We start from the raw sequence: 11,667 nt of genomic DNA, 5'->3' as shown, positions 1-11,667 counted from the left end.
CCCCAATGGAATAGCCATAAAATCAGCTTCAAACGTCAAGCTTTGAAGGTGCCACTCAAAGTTATTAATCTTTGCACTCACAGCAAGTCTGCTTCCATCAACAACTGAAACCCTTGTCAATCCAGTTGGTAACAACTGACACCCAAACTTATCAGCTATCTCCTGATCCATGAAGTTATGTATTGAACATGTATATATCAAGATAAACAATGCACGTTTGCCATGAATTCCTTTAACACGCATTGTCTGATAGTCAGAAATCCCTGCAACAACATTTACGGAAATGTGTGCAATGTCGCAAACCTCCTCTTCACTTCTCTCAACTTCCTCGACTTCCATCACTTCCACTTCTTCCTCTGTACCATCTAACATGAACAATTGTGTCTTTTTATGTTTAAGATAGTGGCCAGGAGTATACTTCTCATCATAAAAGTATCACAACCCCTCTGCTCTTCGTTTACTCATTTCCTCATGTGATAAGAAAGGTCTTGGTTCTTGCATCTTTTGTTTATCCTTTGCCCAAGGGTACCCTGTCTTCTCTTTACCTTCCTTCTTAAAAGGTATCATACTCTTGTTCTGATTCATGGGTTTCACCCAAGTCTGACCTCCAGACTTTCTCGGATGAGCAATCTCGTATAGTTTTCCCAACATCAGACACAGTCTCATAGTTTGAGGTTGAAACATTCTGATGTGCATATGTGTATTGAGTCTTAGTCCTGCTAAATAAGCACTCACGAGATACTCTTCAGAGAGCTTCATTCTAGCTCTAATTGCTTTAAACTTCCCACGGTAATTCACAATACCATCTGTCTCTGTGAGTTTTTTTAACTCAGCAATTGGATCATCAAACAACTCTTCAAATCTTTCAATCAACATCAGTTTATACGACAGCCAGTGGTGAATGATCGTTGGATTCATCTCCGATTGAATCAACACCTAATGCCACTTAGACGCCAATCCATCAAAATGAATTGATGCAAGTCCAACTTTAATATCATCAGGTATGTTGTCCATCACATAAAACTGTTCTACCTTATACAGCCATTCCTTCAACTCATCACCATTGAACCTAGGAAAATCTAGTTTATGTAACCTAGTCATCCCAGAGTAGTTTGATTGGATACCTGATCTTCCTCTTCCAGGTTCCATGTTTGGTGAATGAATGTTCTGAGTCGTTGATGTGACTAGTGAAGTCCTCCTTCCGTTCGGATCCGCACTCGTAGAAATACGATTGAGTTTTTCGTGCATAAGACGAAACGATTCCACCATATCAGCGATGTGTTTCTCCAAGCGCACATTCTGATCTTGTATCTACGCATTTTGCTCCGTAATAGAACTCTCCAAGACGTTCGTCTTCTCCAGCATCATATCGATTTTTGATACCAAAGTTTCTTATAACAGCTCGCAAGCTGCTGCTTCGGCAATCGATTGCGATCGAGTTTCCGCCATTTTCTGAGAATCGGTGAGCTCTGATACCTTTGATAGAGTAAAACCGTACTTTGATTGATATAACGAACAAGAATCCAATGTTTACAAAACACCGACTCTATACTCACAAAGAGATGAAAGAATTTTCCCAGAAAATGTGAATATTTTCCCCAGAAAATCCCAGAGAGAGAAAACAAGAAAAGTTTACAAATGTTTCTTAATGAATCGAAAATGAAAAGCGTCCTTTGTTTTTATCTAACTGATTCCGTTACTCCTTTGATGAGCTGGCGTCATAACAAACTTCTTGTAAAAGCTCGCTGACATGGCACCTCTTCTTTTACGGTATCAGCTCTTTTCTTGTACGCAGATTCGATTGTCAAAAGAATCGGACCTTGGAGGTTTTCCGAAGAGAAAGTCACCATGAATGAGGTTCTAGGGGATAACATCTGAGCGCGAGGCTAGAAAGACCATCGAAAAAGCTGTTTGAATTTGGGGTAATATTTTTAGAATTCTAATCAAACCGTCTTATTGTAATGCTATAGTTTAAATATTTTTCCTCAAATTTCATTAATAAAGTTGCAGTATTTCTTTGTATTTTTCCTTTAACAATTGGTTTGATCTTTAGTTAAATTTTTAAACGTGTTTTCAGATATTTCTGGATCGGGGTATTTTAATTTTCCTCCAAATGATAATGATATTAGGGGTACTAATATTATAAGCTTTTGCATAAATTGCATTTGTAAACTAGGTTGGCATCAAATTGCGTGTTGTTTTGATATTTTTAATAAGCTGTTTAAATAAGGCACAACATCTTTTGGGTTGATTGTTAAAGTTTTCATTATGGCCCATTGGGACCAGTGTTAGAGCCGAACTAAGCTTTATTGGTTTTTTTAAATCGAAAAGAAAAAAACCCAATATTGTTTACATGTATGAAGATTCGGTTCCATGGTGATCAAGTTGATCCTAAAATGTATAACATACTTTAATATTATTAAGGTATACTAGTAAAATAAACTTTGATCAAAACAAAAGAAACTGAATTTGCATATAACAATACTGAAACACTGATTTTGTACATCACTTTCACTTTTATTGTTTGCGGTCTGAGGATGGTGGTTTGGTAGAATGGTCGAATCGACAAGTTGGTCCAAGTTTACAGAGGCCGAACATATTGTAATGTGGGCAAATGGTTTGATTAGGTCTTAATGGTAAACCATTTTCATTGAGATCACATGGAGGTTCTCTCGGCGATCTGGTCATGGAATTTTGTTGCTTTGAACGTTCTGGAATTTCTTGGCCAGACATTTTATGATTGTAGTTTGATACTCTGTATATCTACCTATATATATATATATATATATATATACAGTTAAATGTAATATTACATTAAATACCTAAATGATATGTTTGATATATATGTATATATCTGCAAAATGAGATCTAATATTGAATAATAAAATGATATGTTTCATATATATTGCAAAATGAGATCTAAAATTGAATATCAAATAAATACATTTGTTATATTATTATTATTATTATTGTTATTGAAAAACGTGATCCTATTTACTAAAATGACATGTTTGATAAGTTTATATATATATATATATATATATATATATATATATATTTATATATATGAAAATATAGCTAAAATATTATTAACTTAACATAGCTATTAATAAATGCTAGATATCATTTTTAATATGTTATATATATATATATATATATATATGTATATAATATCCTTAAACTTTAAAACTATATCCTAATTTTAATATTTTCAAATTTTAAACCTAAAATCATAAATATAAAAATGATTTCTTTCAAATAAGACTCAAAATTTGTGGTCAAACACATAAGTAACCTTTTAAAAAAAAATTTGTCCTATTCACCGTAGAAATTCTAATAACAGTCGAACCTCTATAAATTAATAATTTTAGGACTTTGAAATTTTATTAATTTATAGAGATATTAATTTAAAAAAGATTCTTCATTAGATTTTTTATTTTAAGATATATTTATTCTAAGATAAGAAAAATATTTGATTTTAGTGTATAGATATTAATTGTTATTTCTTTGAAATTTGACATTTACATTAATTTTATTATATTAGTTGGTATATATAATATATATTGCATAGAACTTAAATGTGGTTTTAGATATAATATTACTAAATCTCATCAAAATATATCAAGTGCTAAGAAAATATAAAGATAATTCCATTGTGAGCATAAAACAAACAATATAACAATAGGTTCTTATTTATATAAAATATATATACATATAAATTATAAATTTATATTTTTAATGGGACCATATATTTACATAGATTTTTTTAAAAATTGTTATCTTTTTATTTTATCGATTTGTGTCAAATTTTGAACCGGCCTAAGTTGAGACCAGCAAAAAAATTTAATTTATAGAGATTATTAATTTATCGAATATTAATTTATAGAAGTTTTACTGTATTAACGAAATACCATTTCTATTATGTTGTTTTAATTTTTTTCAAAATTACTTGTTTGACTCATATATCATCATCTTCATCACTTATATACCAAATTGCTACTGTCATCAATACACCAACCACTATTAACAATCAAACAAAGTTCTAAATGCACCTTGAATTGACACTTACACACACACACATCGGTTCTCTTTCACTTTCTCTCTCATTTCATCCCAAACTTCCAACTTTTTGATTTCAATATTTAAAGGCTTATTGGAGTTACTCAAATCCATGATTTTTGATCAATAACAATTGGGTAACCTTTGTTAAAAAAGTTATGTGTGCTTGGAGAAGCTAAGCATGAATCTGACTGGATCTAAGAATGACATTTGATTTTTTTTTTCAGATCTATTTCACGAAGGAACCTGTGGGAACCGAAATTCGCACTGTCGATTTTAGTAAATGGGGAAAGTCGAGATTCTTGATGTTTCTTGAGGATCCGGATTCCGTGCGCTAACACACGAATACGAAAAAAGAGAGAGATAACAAAATATCGTAAGAAATTGCACAGAGACATTTTATTGATTAAAAAGATGAGTAGTTTACATAGTTTCACTAAAACAGGATGAACATGAATTCGTTAAAAAATGGAGAACAAGAGAACAAAGCAGTAAACGTTATGGAACTCGCTAGTCTAGCCGCCTAAGTCCTAAGTTCTCCTAAAGCTAACATAAATGTTCTAAGGTCTAATTTTCGGATCCCACCTCCAGAACTCGTGGTCTCATATATATAGTCTCTCAAAGTCAGCGCTCTTCCCTTATCCTCTCAAGATTCGAGTATATCTTCCCTTCGTTTCCTTCCTTATCATCTTCATTTCCATATTTATCTTCAGAAAACTTACATTTGACCTTTTGTTCCATTTTTCTCTACGAAATCGAGTAGACCGTCATTGCGACATGGGCCTATTGTAATCTCAAACCATAAGTGGGCTTTCTCCGTGTTAGGCTATTTCGGACCGTTTTACGATTTAAGCGTTTGTTATGATTTTTCTCAAAGAAAAACGTTGATTAGTTTGATGCGCATTTTCTATGTCGATGTTCTTATGAATTGGCCAGAGTCAATTCATTTATTCGAGGATATAATGGTGTTACGCTAACCAGTATCGTCTTTGTCGTTTAGGTTTAGATTTTACGAAAAAACCAAGTCTTGTCCGTTTTTATCGTAAAATCTCAACGAAAAATCCGATTGAGACAAAACGAAAGGCATTTCGACTGAGATTCAAAGATTATCATAGTAAGTGTCCAACTAATCCCATATAGATCTATGAGGTTGATGAGAGCCCATGTGAGCTATGTGGGCGATTTGTGAACTCAAGAGTGATGAGAGAGAGTCTATGTGGGAGATTGGAAGAGCTTGTGTGATGAGAGAGAGTTTATGTGGGCGATAGAAGAGCTTGTGTGATGATAGAAAGTCTATGTCGGAGATTGGAAGATATTGTGTGATGAGAGAGAGTCTATGTGGGCGACTGGAAGAGCTTGTGTGATGAGAGAGAGTCTATGTGGCAAATTGGAAGAGGTCGTGTGATGATAGAGATTCTATGTGGGCGATTGGATCTCATGAAAGATATGTGGGCGATTGGATCTCATGAAAGCTATGTGGGCGATTGGATCTCATGAAAGATAGTCGGTGATTGGAAGAGATTATGTGATGAGAGAGAGTCTTATGTGAGTAATTGGATCTCATGGAAGCTATGTGGGCGATTGGAGTGATGAGAGAGAGGCTATGTGGGTGATTGGAGCTCATGGAAGCTATGTGGGCAATTGGAGTGATGAGAGAGTGGCTATGTGGGCGATTGGAGCTAATGGAAGCTAGGTGGGCGATTGGAGTGATAAGAGAGAGGCTATGTGGGCGATTTGAGGTATTTATGAGGGCCATGGGAGCCTCACGCTATCTTTTCCCTTGTCCTTTCCTATCTTGTTATCCTTTTACGTACACTTTCATAACTTTGAAACGTATTCTCCAAGTGTTTTCCGCAGAAACTTTCCAAAGTTTATTTCTCGTAAAGTTGTTTCACACGAATTTCTTGAGAAATAGCTTTCTTTGTAACTCTCGGTACAACTCTAAAGCAATCTTGTACATTGATTTTGAGATTACCGATTTTGACCCAAACAGAGGCTTCTCTAGAAGTCTTCTCCATCAGGAAAAGTTTTAGAGAAATGTTTTGGTCAATGCATAGGTTAGTTTTGCAATTGACTATTTTATGTGTTTTTCATACAAGAGAATCAAATAAATTAAAATTGAAAATCAGTTTTGGACCCTTTAGGCAGCCTCTCAAGCATATCAATTCAATTTGGCTTTTCCATGTTGTACAGTTTGTAATCAATAACTAAAAAAATGGTGCTAAGGCAATAATTAGATGATTAGTTCCAAAAAACTCATAGTTCTCGATTGACTCAATTTTTAAATCAATAAACGACACAACTGACACTCAAAAACAAACAAAATTTTCTACTTCCTCAGAATTAAACAACAATGTCTCCATTGCTATAGAGTCTGAAGTTGGTCAAAGTAACAAAAGAAATCGAGAGACAAACCAAGAAAAAAACAGAAACCTTACATGCAGGGAAGAAGGGTGTTGACCGACACAGAAGGTGGTGTCGACCGACACTGCCGGCCACTCAAAGCTGGGCATCAAAATCAGCCACCTGATCTGTCCCTCAAGCGCTGTTCCAACATCGCGTCAATCTCATTGTTCGCCTCTGTGGCTTGAAACGATTCCCTTCAATGAAAAGAAAGCAAGTAAGGGAACATACACAGAAAAAGGCATATGGATAGAGATTTACACCTTAGCATGAGCAACCACCATTCTCACATATCATCACACTTCCTTGTTACTGAGTGATGGAAGAGGACACACGCTGGCTTGAAATGCGTGACTAAATGAATTTTTGGTTCTCAGTAATGGGATAATCCTTCGCATGGGCAAACCTCCAGTGGAAAGGCCTTTTCCTCCCAGAGTCGCTCAAAGATCTCGAATTTGGGTCCACACCTTCAATTCTAGACATTTTTGGGGGATCATCTGGCGAATCAGAACCGGACAGACTCACATGTCGTCCAGAAGCATTGGTCGGTAAGGCGTCTTCACGAATGATAGAGTTACGGAAGACATGTTTCTTCCCTCATAACTTCAGTCAGAACATTGCTGATGTCACTGGGATGGATTATGTATGATCCCCCTGCACCACCTCTCCTACGGTTCTTCTCAGAATCGCAATAGGTAGGTCGTTTTCTTGTAGACAGTATTCGGAAGTATTGAAAGAGTAAGAAGCTACATAACCAATAAGGTCTCTGCGCTCGAATTTATATCGAAAGTTCCATGATCTCAAAATGATTGCCAACAAGAATCATACTTATATCAGAGAGAATTATACCCCCCACAAAAAATCGGAGTGAATCATGGTGTGGTTATCTATGCCGAAAAGAAGGATAAGAGAATTTAAAAGAGATCTTATCCTATAAGATACTGTAACCGTCAATAAGGACTGAGTGGACAATTTTTGGTCCCCAAACCTACATTCGACCCGAAGAATTTTTGTGCATAAAATCATCATTGACAATCGCAACATCTGATTTTGATCTCGATAAATAAAGACATTGAATAAGGGATCAAATTTGATCTTTATCTGTTGACAAAATACAATGTATATTCCAGACAGTTGCGACATTCGTGGAAGCAAATAAAGAGAATATAGAGATATTCGTGATCGAATGAGCAAGTAGTGGAGGATATATAGGACACATGAACAATATACACGAGTATATAAGGAGGATGAAGGCGATAGCAGAAAGACATTCATACCCACATACGTACACACATACATCAACATCGAGCTCTCTCCCTCAAACACATCGACCTCATTTTACTTTTTCTTCTTTAGCTAGTCTTATTCTTTTCATCATTCATTGATCTTGTAAACGAAGTTATCATCAACATACAATCTGTTTTTGTCAACTTAAACATGATTACATCGTTTTGTTCTAAGGATATTTATACCCTAAAATTTCTTCCATAATTTACATAACAAATACTCTCAAATACATAGTGTGAATTTTAGGATACACATCGAACAACAACAAAAGTCAGAGAACAGTCGAATTGATACCAAAACACCAAAATCAGCCAAACAAGGTCATATACTAGGATCTGCATTCCATTTAGATCAGGCGATCTCAACAAGATCTTCAGGGGCCGAATTCTTGTTATCCTTCACAAAAGAAGTATTCGCCTTCACAATCATGGACCTTGATCGACTCGACTAGAGTCGAAATAGCTTTCAGAAACTGTGGTCTCATAATCCGTTCAAGCTTGCCAGCAAGAACGACAAGGCCCTCCACAGCTCGTCTTCCACCCACCAAAAGCTGGAAGATCAGCATTTAACGCATGTGGCTGTAGTCTAGCATGATATGAGGTAGTAGAAAACATAAGTGGAACCCCTCCAAGATCGACTCGTGCATAGTGAATGGACTCTTAGGGAAGGAACAGATTCCCTCAGAGCGTGGATAGAACCCTCCATGATGGTAGTCTTTCACGCAGGGAATGCAAGATGAGAGACTGCAACTTGCCGCGTTCACCAGAAATCTCAGTAGAAGTTGCGGCGTCACCTCTCCCACTAGACTTACAAACAGACTCTGATCTAGGTGACGGAACCCTCATACTCGTGGAGATTCGAGACCCAGTTAAAGAAATTAGCGAAAGGGAGAGATTGTCGTCATCTGACAAACTTTTGGGGGTCACAATGGATAATGGTGTATGGGCAAAAAGCTCCTCTAAAACTTCATCAACCAGAGACACCATCAGGACGCAAAAGAAGAAAAGTAAACAAAAAGAAGGGAGGATAGAATAACAAAAACTTGAACCACAATCAAGAGAGAATAAAGACAGAGACGAAGAAATAAGAGACAAGACGCGAGATGAAGAGAAATTGGAGAGAATAGCAAAACGTTGTCAAAGAGGAATTACAAATAATAATAAAAAACCCGACACACAGGCAATATAAGTGAAAGAATACAAAAGAGACAGGAGACCATAAATTTTTGATTCTTTTTGATGAGAAGAGTGGGTAGTGGAAAGGGAAGACAAATAGTTTATATCTCATCATGAAAATCGAAATAGGAAATTATTTCTCACGCCGAACCGATTCGCATTCCAAGGAGGGAAAATCAAATCCCGAAATTTTCATCAATAAACCATTGATCCAAATCAGCAATTAATTTTGAGAAGCGGAATCTTAAATCGGGTTTTGAAAACATAAACCATATGTCAAAAATGTGCCACCAAGGTCAAAATCAACATCCAATATAGCAAACAATCTGAAATATGCCAGACTCCGGAAGGGGGATACTGTTGGAGGTGGATTTGACCCCCTGTCCAAACCCGCTTTGAAGATATGGCCCGATAGTGTGAAGGCCCATTAATATGATGCTAAACCACAAGAGAACGAAGGCCCATCACGACCCGACAAGAAGCAACTCCTCGTCGATTAAGTCAGCTCAAAATGTACCAGAGATCGGAGACATAAAGGAGGCATTAATAGTGTGTATTCATACGAGAGATCAAACTTATGTTATGATCAGCTGAGGATCACCTATGAAAAGAGAAGAAAGAGGAAGGATGATCATACATTCTTGCAATCCACTTAAGTTTAAATCACATATTCTTGTATTCAAATTTACTTTCAGTCGTGCATTCTTTCTTCAGTCATTATTGTTATCATCATTCAAACTCAATAAAAACAATTCCACCTTCCAAACATACTTAAAATGATTATTTTTGTTTCTTATTTGATACATAATATCAAACCCTAACCCTAAGTTTTGATTGGATTTTGAAATCCATCGGTACATCTGTGACTCCATGGTTAACCTACATGTACAAATCTATTATATTATAATAGAAGTCGCAACCTCATTTCATGTGTGATTTTTTAAGTTGGATCATCCTTTAGTCACAAATCCATCGGTACATTTGTATATATATTTGAATTATTTTAACTGTTGTAAAATATCAAATAGATATTCACATATTTTCTCTGAATTACATCAGAATAAAATATTTTCATATCTTTTTTTTACAATATAAATATAAATATATATATATATATATATATATATATATATTATATTTTTCATTAAAGCAAACATTTTAAAATATTTAATTACTTTCATTTTTATTTATAATATAAATATATATTTTGTTTTTCACTTAAACAAATCTTTTAAATAATTAATTAATTCCTTAATTATTAAAATATAAATCTATATTTTATTTTTACTAAAATAAACCTTTTAAGTATCTAATTAATTTCGTAATTATATTAAACTCTTGTACAATCTTTTATTAAATGTGTGATATTAATTTATCATAATATATTTCAATTAAATAATTCATCTTTAACAGCTACGATTTGTTAATTTAGAACTTTGTATCACACTGTTGAAAATATGCTATCAATATGAATGATCGATTTACAAATGCTATTTTGAAAGTGCATTCAGTTTATGTTATTAAATATAGTGACTCGTTTAGTTTTATTTATCAATAATAGAATTATATGGCTGCATTGTTTACAAAAAGATAATCAAGTTTATTTTTATATGGACCATACTCATATATTATTCATTAATGTAATTATTTTTGTTTCTTTTATCTTGTGCAATTTTGAATATGCAATAGATATTGTACCAATTTATGTCATTAACATATATATTAACATATATAACAGATGAATGATTGAAAAAGTCTATTTCATGTGAATATTTTTGTTTTTAGTGTGGTTATTATCAAATGTAGTTGTAGGTTTAAGTGTTAATTATATAGGGCTTTTTGCAAAATTGACCTAGAACTCAAAGTCAAACACAATTTTTTGGAAATTGTTTTTGCCCTATTCACCCCACAAGTTCATATAATTCACGAAAATGCCATCAATTTTTTTTTTCCGAATATGATTTTTTTCCTCTTTCACCCTCATCATCTTCAAGTTATTACAAGATTGTCATTGTCATCAATACCCCAACCACCATGAACAACCAATTTGAAGCTCTTAATGCACCTAAAATCGATTTACACTCTCTCTTTCTCACTTGTTATGAACTAAAAACAACATCTCTTTCACTTTGTCTCCATATTCATCAAAAAAACTCAAGCTTTTGATTCAAATTTTTTTAGGGTTGATAGAGCCATTCAAGCATACTATTCTTGGTGGGTTACTTTCGTTTGAGGTTCTGGGTGGTTGGAGAAGACTATGTGTGCTAAGGAAGTCATCTCACTAGTTTAAAGTATGAAATTGAATTTTTTTCCAGATTGGTTCGCGTAGAAGACTTACCCGTAAGTAGTCTGGCTGTAGAAGACTTTCCAAACTACTTATAGTTAAGTCGTCCAACATTCCAAACGACTTAACTGTAAGTCTTCTGCGCAGAAAATGGGTTACAAAATAATCAAGTTCAAATACACACATCAGCCTAATCTATCATACAAAATAATCTAACGTAGCATGTTTATCACCCCTCATACGCACCCAGGTTGGCATCATTTTCCTTGTTTTCGAACTCATGCACGTCATGAAGCTCTTTAAATATATCCACCGCCATTGTATCCCTCATAGTCTTCCCGTTGGGCTTAGCAAAGTCTTTTTTACTAAATGGCATCCCAAGAGCATGACATTCAATGTACTTTAGAGCGTACATGCCACAATCACCAGCTCGGGCCTGAGGTATATTGGTCAGTCTCT

At 34.6% G+C, this 11,667-nt stretch overlaps 1 pseudogene; it reads right to left on the bottom strand.

Moving 5' to 3' along the window:
- The window catches only part of LOC106297610, a 6,254-nt pseudogene extending 4,380 nt beyond the window's left edge, over positions 1–1,874 (bottom strand).
- Positions 1,875–11,667: the final 9,793 nt, after the last annotated feature.

This window comes from Brassica oleracea, chromosome C6 (assembly GCF_000695525.1).
Source record: "Brassica oleracea var. oleracea cultivar TO1000 chromosome C6, BOL, whole genome shotgun sequence".
NCBI classification, from domain to species: Eukaryota; Viridiplantae; Streptophyta; class Magnoliopsida; order Brassicales; family Brassicaceae; genus Brassica; species Brassica oleracea.
The sequence above is the reverse complement of the archived record's forward strand: the minus strand, read 5'-3'. Positions and strand labels throughout refer to the sequence as shown.